The following is a 13,577-nucleotide window of genomic DNA, read 5'->3' as shown; positions in this document are numbered from 1 at the left end:
CTGCATCAGTTACAGGAGGAGGCGGCGGCGGCGGCGGCGGCGTCACGCGCCGCCTGTGCAAACACTATCGCGAGGCTCCTGCACCTCCGGTGGTGGCGGTGGCGGCGGCGGCCGCGGGAGCATGCATCTCGGGGGGAGGGACATGTACGGGGGGGGGGCGGGAGCGGGGGGAGGGAGGAGGAGGAAGAGATGGGTGGGAAGGAGCCACTGAGGAAGGAGATGTTGATGGTTGACTCCCCCCACGTCCTCCTCCACCGGCGAGCCCCACCACCACCACCCTCACCAATCCCAGTGCAAAGTGTGAACACCAGTCACCCCGGCCTCCCAAGCTTCCCACCCCAACTGGAGCTGGCGGAGGACTCCCCCTCCGCCCGAGGCTCGCTCAGCACACGCGCTCCTCCACCTCCTCCTCATCATGCCTGCTGAAAGCTAGTGGTCTCCACGGGCGCCGCCGCTGCCAGCAGTTCCAGCCGCAGCCACCTGACTTCCCCCTTTTTCTTACGGAAGCTAGTTACTGAAAACCCATCCATACTGGGACCCCCCTCCTCTCCCATCCATCCACCCACCTCCCACCCCCCACTTTTTTTTTGGCTGGAGTAGAGGACTGAACGTTTTGGAAAGAAAAAAAAAAGCCTCTCCTGCAACTGCTTAACTGTCACTTTCTGGCGGCTTTCAGTCTGAAAAGTTTAAAGATTTCTTGTTTCCCCGCTCCCAGATCAGTCATTTTTTACCGGTACTTAAAATCTGATGCACAGCAAAATGGGAGTAGCCATAACTATTTAAGAAAAGAGGGAATGGAAAAGGCAACTTAAGTATTCAACGTTTTATTGAAAATAACTAAATAAAAATACTTTAGACCCTCCAATGAAAGGAATTGCAAATAATTATTGCTATGCTTGTAAAAAATGCATATCTTAAAAATTGCAGTTAAAAATTATACTATACTCGTTTAATGCTTTAATGATAATGATAATAGCTAGCTGTTATATAGCGCTTTAAAGTTTGCAAAGCACTTTACATATATGTATATGTGTATATAAACAACTAGATATGGTGCATTGGTATGGCTATATACTTTGATATATATATGAGATATGCATATAGTGCATGGGTAGAGCTATGTGATATACCCTAGATATACATAGACATATCCCATTTACTATGTGTGTATATGTCATATATACTGCTATTCCCATCCACTATATAACATATAGTCATATGTAGCTATTAATATGCACTATATATGTAACCATATGTGTGTTTACACGTGTACACACTGTATTATTTTCATTTTATAAATGAGAAAGTCTTCGAAAGGTTAGGTGACTTGCCTAGAGTGACAGAGAGGAGTGTCTCAATGAGTAAACTCAGATCTCCCTGAGATGGAGGCACTGTACCACCTGGCTGTTTATAGGGCAATCCAATACTCCTGTAATTTAGCTTTCTCCCCACCCTCTTTGGTAGTAGGGTAAACTAGAGTAGCTATAATGTAGTGGGAAGAGCAATGGGTTTGATACTAGAATTCCAGCTTTGATACTAGCTTGCAAAAATCATTTAACTTGTGTTCCTCACTTTTCTCATTTCTAAAATGGAGATAATGTATTTGTTGCACACACAGAGTTTTGATTTGATCAACAAATGAGAATATATTTAAAGTATTTTGCAATTCATGTTGAACCCTACAAATGTTATTTCCTGGAAGCACAATTTTAGTCACCATATAATCACCACACATATTACAATTATTTGCAATTTGTGTTTAAGAAGTTTTTCTTACCCAAAATGGAATGCAGGATATCAGCTCAGGAAAATTAGAATGAAGTATGTCTTTTAAAAACTAAATTGGATGCAGTTCTAAAAATGTATACTCTGAAGCAGTTATGAACTCAGATGGCTTGATTACTTTAGAAAATAAGTTATTTCTATTTTTCATTTTTACAATTTCATGTTTCATATATTAATACTTTGTGCTTTTAGAATACTACCTGTGGATATCTTGAAGTATTCATCAGACATTTCCTTAGGAATTGTACTACTCAGACTTCTTATTCAGTAGATTTTTGATTAGTTACTTCTACAAGGCACATTAATAGATGGATGGTAGAAATCCTTGAAATATTTTAAATAGATTCAAGACGTCTCAGATTAATATTGTACTCATTCTTAATGCATTTGGAAAGATTATGGGGAATGAGCCTTCAACTAACAAATGAGACATTATTTTATTTTGTTTTTTAAGTATACTCTACAAAAGAAAATGCATCATATTACCCCAATTGATTATTATTATTACCAAGAAAAGTAACTAGCATTTTATAGTTCCTTCTGTGTGCCAAGCTAAGCTTTATAAATCCTCACAACAACCCTGGTAGGTAATAAAACTATGCCTGGACTTTAAGACCAGTAATTTTAGCCTCCTAATTTCTCTTTCTCTGGCCTCTCCCCTTTTCAATCCTTATTCCATATTGCTGCCAAATTGGTATTCCTAAAGTATAAGTCGGTATATGTCATTTCCTTGCTCAAGAAGCTACAGTGGCTCCCTTTGGTCTAGACAAAATGCAAACTCTTTTGGCATTCAAGTTATTCTCTTCTTCATGATCCTACTCTAATCTACCCAAAATTTATTGGGTTGCTTCTCTTTACATGCTCTATAATCAAGCATTTATTAAATAGCACATGCCAAGAACAATACTAGGTACAAAGGAGACAGATAAAAATGAAGCCCCTGCTCTCCGTGAGTTTAACATTCCATCCAAAGAGACAGTATAGAACATACAAGTATATATAACATAAATATATAAATAATTATTTATTTAATATATAATATATAACATACAAGTATAAATAACATATATATATATATATACTCAGTGAGGCAATGGACCTGGGATCAGGAAGATTCACCTTCCTAAGTTCAAATCTGGTCTCAGACATTTAATAGCTCTATGACCTTAAACAAATCACTTAACCCTGTTTTCTTCAATTTCCTCATGTAAAATGAGGCTAGAGAAGGAAATGACAAACCACTCCAATATCTTTCCAAGAAAAACCCCAAATGAGGTCACAGAGTATGACAACTGAAAATAACTGATATATAAAATAAACAAAGTAATTTGGGGATAAGGCAGAAATCAGGAAAAGTCTCTTTGTAAAAGGTAGAATTTAAACTGAACTTTGAAAGAAACTATAATTCTCTGAAGTAAAGATGATGAGGGAATGCATCCAAGACATGAGGTATAGCCTGTGCAGAAGCATTAAGAGGGGGAATTATATCTCCCTGGGAAGAATAACAAGGTCATTTTTTTGGAGTGGCAGGGTTATTGGGTTTTTTTCCATATTTATATTATAGAGGACAGAGGGGATAGCAATGTATAAAGCTTAAAAAAAAAAAAGGAGAGATTGTAAGGGCTATAAGGAGTTTTAAATACTAAACAGAATAGTTTGTGATATGATCCTAGGGATAATACAAAGCCACAGAAGCTTATCAGGCAGCAAACTAACATGGTCAGACCTGTGCTTGAGGAATATGACTTTGGCTTGTCTGGAAGAGGATGGGAGAGACTTGAGGCAGGAAGACCCCTTAATAGGCTATTTACAATAGTTCTGATAAGGAGTGATAAAATTGTGAACCAGGATTGTGAATGAAGAGAAAGGGGCTGATGCCAGAGATACAGTGTATGTACAAATAGGAAGGACTTGGCCACTGAATGGGTATAAAAGAGTGGGGTGAAGGAGAGAAGTGGAGGATGACTCAGAGGTGGCCAGCTGAAGAGTGACTCAAAACATAGCAATGACTACAAAAATTAATGCAGTTCAGAAGAGAGATTGGTTTGAGGTAGAGAGCTTGGGAAAGTTCTTGAGTTCTTTTTTGGATTTGGTGAGTTTGAGATGCCTCTGGAACATTCAGTACAAAATGTCCAATAGGTAAGTTAGTGACCTGGAACTTAGGAGAGAAATTAGTCAAACTGGTCTACCTTCTCTTCTAACACTACATTCCATCTCTCATCTCAACTTTGGACAGGCTATCCCAAATGCCTGACACGCACTCCCCTACACCTTTACTGCAACCAATTTCCAGACATTCTTCAAGACTTAGCTTAAATGTCAGCTCCTATACTAATCCCCTCAGTTGCTCAGGTCTCTTCCCCTTTCCCCCCAAAATTTAGTTTTTATCTTGTAGTGAATTCTCTGTGTTCATATTGCTTCCCCTCTAGGAAAAAAAAAATGCTCCTCAAGGCCAGATTGTTGTCTTCAGTATATAGGAGGCAATTAATAATTGCTTGTGGTTGTTACAAATATAAACTCCAGATCATTTATCTCTAGCCTGATTCTCCTGAATTTCATTCTATCTCCTATTAGCTAGACATCTCTGCCACTTTTATGTTATAACAGCAATCTCAAACTCAACATGTTCAAAATGAAACTCATCCTCATCTCCTTTAGATACAACCCTGCTTCAGACTTTCCTGTTTCTGTGGAAGGTCATCCAAATTCATAAGCTTCAATTGTGAAACTTCTCTCTCCCTGCCCCACTCTCATTCATTCTGTTGCTAAGTCTTATTGATTCTATCTCCCCCATGTCTCATATCATCACCATATCTTAGCACATACCACTATTCTACTTTAGCCCATATCGCTTGCACCAGGACTGCTGCTAAAGTATCTTATTAATTCTCCTTTCCAGACACTCTTCTCTCTAATCCATCTTCTATATGGCCACCAAACTAATCTTCTCAAGGAATAGGTCTGACTTTGTCATTCTTCTGCTCAAAAACTCATCAGGATGTCCCCCATTAATTCTAGGACAAATACAAACTCAATTTTATTTAATATTTTGAGTCCTCCCCAACCTTCCTCCAGCTCACTTTTTCAACTTAACATCATATACCTTAATCCCATTCTTTTGAGTGTTCAATGTTACAGATGAACAGTACTTCTAGATATTCCCTAGTCAGCATGCAATCCCATATCCTGTCTCCTACCTCCATGCAATCATAGAATCCATTTCCCATAGGTGGAATGCACTTCCTAGACTCAATTCAACCAAGATTAGAAGGAAAACAGAAAACTAGGGAAGATTTTTTTATAGTAAATGTCTCTGACAAAGGCCTCATTTCTTAAATATATAGAGATCTGAGTAAAATTAATAAGAATACAAGTCATTCCCCTCAGCTCAGGGACAACCTCTTCTATAAGACCTTACCCAGATCCCTCCTCCCCCAGCTGTTGTTCTCTCTCCACTTTGCTTAAAGCATTTTGTTTGCTCTTAGTCATTTCCTAGTATATTTTACTTATCTGTGTATATATTGTATCTCCTAATAGAATGTAAGTTTCATAAGGGCAAGGGCTCTTTTAGAAGTGCTGTTAAAATAATAAAATTCAGGGGGCAGCTGGGTAGCTCAGTGGATTGAGAGCCAGGCCTAGAGACAGGAGGTCCTAGGTTCAAATCCAGCCTCAGACACTTCCCAGCTGTGTGACCCTGGGCAAATCACTTGACCCTCATTGCCTACCCTTACCAATCTTCCACCTATAAGTTAAGGGTTTAGGGGGCAGCTGGGTAGCTCAGTGGAGTGAGAGTCAGGCCTAGAGACAGGAGGTCCTAGGTTCAAACCCGGCCTCAGCCACTTCCCAACTGTGTGTCCCTGGGCAAGTCACTTGACCCCCATTGCCCACCCTTACCAATCTTCCACCTATGAGACAATACACCGAAAGTACAAGGGTTTAAAAAAAAAAAAAAGAAGTTAAGGGTTTAAAATTTTAAAAAAAATAATAAAATTCATCTAGAAGAACAAAAGATCAAGAATAATAAGGGAATTAATCAAAAAAATCTGAAGGAAGAAGAAGGCTTAGGTATACCAGATCTCAAACTATGTTATAAAGTAATAATCATCCAAACCATCTGGTACTAAGAAACAGAAATAGAGGATTAACAGAATAGATTAGGTACTCAACACACAGTAATAAATGATCATAGTAACCTAGTGTTTGAAAAACTCAGAGATCCCAGATTTGGGGAAAATAACTCACTATTTGAGAAAAACTGCTGGGAAAACTGGAAACCAGTATGGCAGAAGCTAGGGATCAATCAGCATCTTACACCACATACCAAGATAAAGTTAAAACAGACATATGACATATAGAAATTAAGCCTGATATCATAAACAAATCAGGAGAGCTTGGAATAGTTTACCTGTCATAACTTAAGCATAAGGGAAGAATTTATGACTAAACAAAATATAATTTTAGATACATTAAATTAAAAAGGTCTTGCATAAACAAAACCAATACAACTGAGAATAGGAGGGAAATAGAAAACTAGGGAAAAAATTTTATAGTAAATGTCTTGACAAAGACCTCATTTCTCAAGAATATAGAGAATTTAGTAAAATTAAGAAGAATACAAGCAATTTCCAAATTAATAAATGGTCAAAGGATATGAGCAGGCAGTTACGTGGAGAAATTAAACTATAGTCAAATGAAAAAATTCTGCAAATCAGCACTAATTAGAGAAATGCAAATTAAAAAAACTCTGCAGTATCATCTCATACCTATCAGATTGGCTAACATGACAAAAAGGAAAATGCTAAATGTTGAAGGAGATGTGGGAAAATGAGGGCATCAATACACTGTTAGTGGAGCTGTGAACTGATACAACAATTCTGGAGAGTAATTTGGAACCATGTACAAAGGGCCATAAAACTGTGCATACCCTTTGACCTAGCAATAGCATTAGGTCTGTAACCCAAAGAGATAAAAGAAAAGATAAAATGACCTATTTGTACAAAATTATTTATTGCAGCTCTTTTTGTGTTGGCAAAGAATTGGAAACTAAGGAGATGTCCATCATTTGGGGAATAGCTGTGGGAATAGAATTATGTCATATGGGGTAGATGGAGAATGAGGTTATGTTATATGGTTGTAATGGAATACTATTGTACCATAAGAAATGATGAACAGGATGATTTCAGAAAAATCTGGAAAAACTTATATGAAATGATATAGAGTGAAGTGTAGAACTAAGATAACACTGTAGGAGCAGAGCCAGGATGGCAGCTTAGTAGCAGTGAAAGCTTAAACTGCTCTGACAGTCCTTCCAAACCAGTCTTCAAAAAGCACCTCAAAATAACAGGAGTCAAAAATCAACAGCAAGACAGAGTGAGGGGGGCTCTCCCACTGAAGACAACTTGAAAGGTAGGCAGAGAGAGTTGATTTTCACAGAATAAGGGGGAACTAGAAGCAAAACTTCACATAGAGTAGTGCTGGCCAATCACCCACCACCTACTGTGCCAGTTTTCAAGCATAGGCCAACTTCTGGCCCTTTGGGACCCTGCCTATACAACAACAGAGCACCCCAGAGATTCATGCCCTTGAAGTCCTGGCACCAGCTTACAGTGAGGCCTAGACGTCTATAGAGCTTGGTCCTTTCAAGCTTGTGCTATGGTGAAGCCCTTACCCCCAAAGTAAAATAGCTCCAAGTGCTGAGATCTGCAAGCCATCAGCAGGGAAGACAGAATCATTAGTTTTCAAAACTCCCAGTCCACAGGCCAAAAAAGGCTGGGAAAATGAGCGAACAGCAAAAGAAACACCTAACCCTAGAAAATTTCTTTGGAGACAAAGAGCAAAACACAGAATCAACAGGGGACAATGATATCCAAATTCAATATTTGATTCAAAAATCAAATAAGACAGGTTGAAGAAAAATGGGAAAAAGAAATGAAAATTAAAAAAAATGAAATAGAAGCTAATGACTTCACAAGACATCAAGAAATAATAAAACAAAATCAAAAGAATGAAAAAATAGAAGAAAATATTAAATATCTCATTGAAAAAAGTAACTGACTTGTAAAAAAGATCCAGGAAAGATAATTTGAGAATTATTAGACTACCTCAATGTTACGATGACAAAAAAAAAAAGACTAAACATCATATTATAAGAAATTATCAAAGAAATCTACCCTGATATTCTTGAACAAAAAGGTAAAATAGAAATTGAAAGATCCAAAGATTATCTCCTGCAATAAATCTCCAAATGACAACTCCCAGAAATGTTACAGTCAAGTTCAAGAGCTCCCAGGCCAAGGAGAAAATATTTCAGTCAGCCAGAAAGAAACAATTCAAATGTCATGGAGCACTGGGCAAGATTACAGAAGATCTGGCAGCTTCCACACTGAAGGATCAGAAGGTCTGGAATATTATATTCTGGAAGGCAAGGGAACTGGGTTTACAATCGAGAATCACCTATCTATCAAAACTAACTATATTCTTTTAGGGGAAAGTGCGATCATTTAATAAAATAGAAGATTCCAAGCAATCCTGAAGAAAAGAAACAGAAAATTTTATATCCAAATAAAAAATTCAAGAAAAGCATAAAAATGTAAATAAGAAAGAGAAAAAAAATTTAAGGGCTTCAATAAGGTCAAACTTTTTTATATTCTTATATGGAAAGATAATATCTGTAACTCTTAAAAATTGTTATCATTATCATAGTAGTTAGAAGTATGCATAGACAGAAGGTTGTGGTGGTAAGATGTTTAGGATGATGTGTTAAAAAAATTTAGGGATGAAAAAGAGGATTGCACTAAGAGAAATAAGAAGAGAAAAGTAAAATGAGGTAAATTATATCACATAAAGAGATTCAGGAAAGAATTATTACAGTGAAGAGGAGGATGAGGGTGGTGACAGGTAATACTTAAATCTTATTCTCATTGGAATTGACTTAGAGAGGGAAGAACTGCCAAATTCACTGGGGTAGAGAATGTAATGCAGGATTTATGTAAAGTCTCTTGCATTTGCAAATTAACCTAGGCAATCCTGGTAGTTAGGAGAATGGAAGAATCCTATTTTATCTTCTAGAGAAGAAAAAGGGGAATAAGAAAGGAGATGGTGGGAATGGGAATTATATAAAGGAGGAAAAAGTTGGAGGGGTGATTAAAAGACCCTATAGGGAACTAGGAGGGGAATAAGAAAGGGAGTGATAAGAAGAGAAGTATTCTAATGGAGAGAGAATGGGGGAAGTGATTAAAAGCAAGAGAACATTGTATATAGTAATATCAATATTATAAGATGATCCATGGTTAATGACTTTATTATCAGCAATACAAGGATCCAAGATGACTCTAAGGCAGTAATGGGCAAACTAGAGCCCGCAGGCCAGATGTGACCCCCTGAAATGTTCTATCTGACTGCTCAATATTATTCCTAATCTGAGGAATACAATGTGTAGGATCAATACAATGAAACTTAGAAAGAGTTGCCTTAGAAACAGACTGACAGATGAGCATTTCCTTTCCTTTGGCCCTCTCTTTAAAACGTTTGCCCAGGAAAAACATTGAATGCTCATGGGTAGGACAAGTTAACATAATAAAAATGACAATTCTACCCAAATTAATTTACCTATTTAGCGCCATTCCTATCAAGCTACCAAAAAACTTTTTTACTGAATTAGGAAAAACTATAACAAAGTTCATTTGGAATAACAAAAGATCAAGAATATCAAGGGAAATAATGAAAAAAATGTGAAGGAAGGGGCCTAGCAGTACCAGATATTAAACTATACTATAAAGCAGCAGTCATCAAAACAATATGGTACTGGCTAAAAGACAGAAGGGAGGATCAGTGGAATAGACTTGGGGTAAGTGACATCAGCAAGACAGTGTATGATAAACCCAAAAAGCCCATGGGACATGAATCCACTATTTGACAAAAACTGCTGGGAAATTTGGAAAACAAAATGGGAGAGATTAGGTTTAGATCAACATCTTACATCCTACACCAAGTTAAATTCAGAATGGGCGAATGACTTGAATATAAAGAGGGAAACTATAAATAAGTTAAGTGAACACAGAATAGTATACTTGTCAGATCTCTGGATTTTAAAACCAAGCAAGAGTTAGAGAAAATTACAAAATGTAAAATAAATTATTTTGATTATATTAAACTAAAAAGCTTTTGTACAAACAAAAACAATGCAGCCAAAATCAGAAGGGAAACAACAAATTGGGAAAAAATCTTTATAACAAAAAACTCTGACAGGGGTCTAATTACTCAAATATACAAGGAGTTAAATCAATTGTATAAAAAAATCAAGCCATTCCCCAATTGATAAATGGGCAAGAGACATGAATAGGCAATTTTCAGATAATGAAATCAAAAGTATCAATAAGCACATGAGAAAGTGTTCTAAATCTCTAATAATTAGAGAAATGCAAAACAAAATAACTCTGAGGTATCACCTCACACCTAGCAGATTGGCTAAAATGAAAGAAAGGGAGAGTAATGAATGTTGGAGGGTATGCGCCAAAATTGGGACATTAATGCATTGCTGGTGGAGTTGTGAACTGATCCAACCATTCTGGATGGCAATTTGGAACTATACTCAAAGGGCTATAAAAGAATGCCTGCCCTTTGATCCAGCCATACCATTGCTGGGTTTGTACCCCAAAGAGATCATAGATAAACAGACTTGTATGAAAATATTTATAGCTGCGCTTTTTGTGGTGGCAACAAATTGGAAAAGGAGGGTATGTCCTTCAATTGGGGAATGGCTGAACAAACTGTGGTATATGCTAGTTATGGAATACTATTGTGCTCAAAGGAATAATAAACTGGAGGAATTCCATGTGAACTGGAAAGACCTCCAGGAATTGATGCAGAGTGAAAGAAGCAGAGACAGAAGAACATTGTACACAGAGACCAAAACACTGTGGTAAAATAGAATGTAATGGACTTCTGTACTAGCAGCAATGCAATGACCCAGGACAATTCTGAGGGATTTATGGAAAAGAATGCTACCCACATCCAGAGGAAGAACTAAAGGAGTGGAAACACAGAAGAAAAGCAGCTGCTTGAACACATGGGTTGAGGCGGACATGATTGGGGATTTTGATTCGAAACTACCACACCAATGCAACTATCAACAATTTGGAAATAGGTCTTGATCAATGACACATGTTAAAACCAGTGGAAATGTGCATCGGCCATGGGTGGGGGGGAGGAGTGGAGGGGAAAATAGGAGCATGAATCATGTAACCATGTTAACTTTTCTAAAAAATGAATATTAATAAATGTTTAAAAAAATGTGCCCATCACTGCTCTAAGGAACTCATGAGGGAAAATGCTATCTACCACCTTAAAAGGAACTGATAGACTCTAAGTACAGATCAGAGCATACCATTTCTTTCATGAGTATTTTCACATATGTGTGATATGTGTCTTCCTTTATGACATGACAAATATGGATATATATGTATATGTATTGTGTGATAGCCAACTTATGTCATATTGCTTGCTGCCTTGGGAAGGGGAAAGGAAAAGAAAGAATTTGGATCACAAAACATCAGAAAATGAATGTTAAAAATTGTTTCTGTAGGCAATTGGAAAAAATACATAATAAAGGTGTGGGGGTAAAAAGGAGTGTTATTATGGTAGTATCCTTTCATTCCTCTCAGACTCTTTATGATTCCATTTTGGAGATTTTTCTTGGCAAAATTACTGGAGAAATTTGTCATTTCCTTCTCCAGATCATTTGACAGATGAAGAAACTGAGGCAAATAAGGTTAAGTAATTTGCCAAGAGTCACACGGCTAGTGTCTGAGAACAGACTTGAACTCATGAAGATGTCTTCCTGATTCCAAAGTCAGTACTCTATCCACTAAGCCACCTAGCTGCCTTCTTTTAGAGATATGCACTACTAAACATTTGTTGAATTGGATTGAGATAGCAAGTATAGTAGAAAGACTGGAAGACAAAAGATTCTAGTTCTACTCCTGCTCTGCCACAAGCTACCATATTCTTGACCAAGTCACAAATTTCCTGGGCTCAACTTCTTTACCTCTAAAATAGGGAGTTGAGCTAGTTGATTGCTTAGGAACTTTCCAAATTTAAAATATTATTATTTATCAATAAATCTCATTTATGTAGATCACCACCCCACCATTCATCGTCAACTATGTATTAGTATCAAATTCCAATGAAACAGATTTGGTGGTGAAGCCTTTATTCTATGTGCCTCAGATTCTCCAGATTGCATTTCTACCAAACCATATTTTATTTAACTAACTTTATATGTTTTTAAACTTTAAAATATAATAGTCTAGAACAGTGATGGGCAAACTTTTTAAAGAGGGGGCCAAAGGAAAGGAAATGCTCATCTGTCAGTCTGTTTCTAAGACAACTCTTTCGAAGTTTCATTGTATTGTATCCTACTCATTGTATTTGTCAGATTAGGAATAATGTCGCATAGCAGGATAGAACATTTCAGAGGGCCGCATCTGGCCCACAGACCATAGTTTGCCCATCACTGGTCAAGAACATTCATCGTAAAAAATGTCTTAATAGAAGGAATGTTTTTGTACTAGGTGCTATATAGAACAAGTTAAACAGGCAAGACTCTCACTCTCTTGGAGCTTACAATTTAAGATATTCAACCTTAACATATGAAAAAAAAAAATAAAAAGACCTGCCTACAATGTTTTAAAACAGACATGCAATGAGTACTAAGATTCAGACAAAACCAAACTAGAAAGAACTAACCACCTTATATTAGCCCACTTAGGAGACAGTAAAATCCAGGAACCTTCTTTCTGAATGATGGAAAAGAGATTTTGGCAATGGGAAATGAGAGTGCCATCTGAGGGACATTGTGAAAAAATAAGGAAAAATAAGAATGGAATGAGAAATAAAGGTAATAGTAAATGAATTTGCCAAAGAAAATAGAAAGGAAGGCTTGGCTTCTTTTTTTGTTTTGTTTTGTTTTAAAGAAGACAGAAGATACAGTGTAAGAATGGAAGTAATCAGAGATTCCCTGGTGAAGGGCTTACAATAAAGTCAAGATCTCGATCCTTGTCTATAAGGTGATGGTGTTTTACACCACATATAATGAATGGTTTTATATTTGTGTACTTTAGCAACTGTCTCCAAAACATTCAAAGTACAGTAGAAAGCATGTAGGACCATTTTTGTTGTAAGGAAAGAACTAGGAACAGAGTAGTTGTCCATTAATTGAGGAATGGCTAAACAGATTCTGATCTCTCCCCTTACTCAGAATTTGGGAAGACATATGAACTCATAAAGAGTAGAGTAAGCAGAACCAGGAAAGCAATATAATCCACTACAACAATGTAAATGTAAATTAGAAAACTGAACATAGTATAATTATGACCACTCTACTAAACAGGAAAGCTGAAAAAATGCATCTTCGCTTTCTTTGTAGATGTAGAGAACTTCAAAAGAGGAAGCATTGCAATGTAAGTAGTAAGACACTAGTCTTAGAATCAGCAAAACCTAAGTTCAAATCCTTACTCAGATATTTACTAGCTGTGTGACCCAAGGTGAGTCTCTTAATCTCTTTTCCTCAGTTTCCACATCAGTAAAATGAGAGGTGAATTCAACAGCCTCTAAGGTACCTTCCAATCCTAAAGATGGGACAGATCATATACTCCATGAAGAAGTTTTGCCCAAGCCTCCTTAATACTAGTACCATTCCCTGAGACATGCCTCAAACCCTATATATCTATCTTCTTTGTATATAGCTGTTTTCATATTATCTCCCTCATTAAAATATAAGCTCTCTATGGACA

Source organism: Gracilinanus agilis, chromosome 3, assembly GCF_016433145.1.
Source record: "Gracilinanus agilis isolate LMUSP501 chromosome 3, AgileGrace, whole genome shotgun sequence".
Classification (NCBI taxonomy): Eukaryota; Metazoa; Chordata; class Mammalia; order Didelphimorphia; family Didelphidae; genus Gracilinanus; species Gracilinanus agilis.
Note: the sequence above shows the minus strand (reverse complement) of the source record.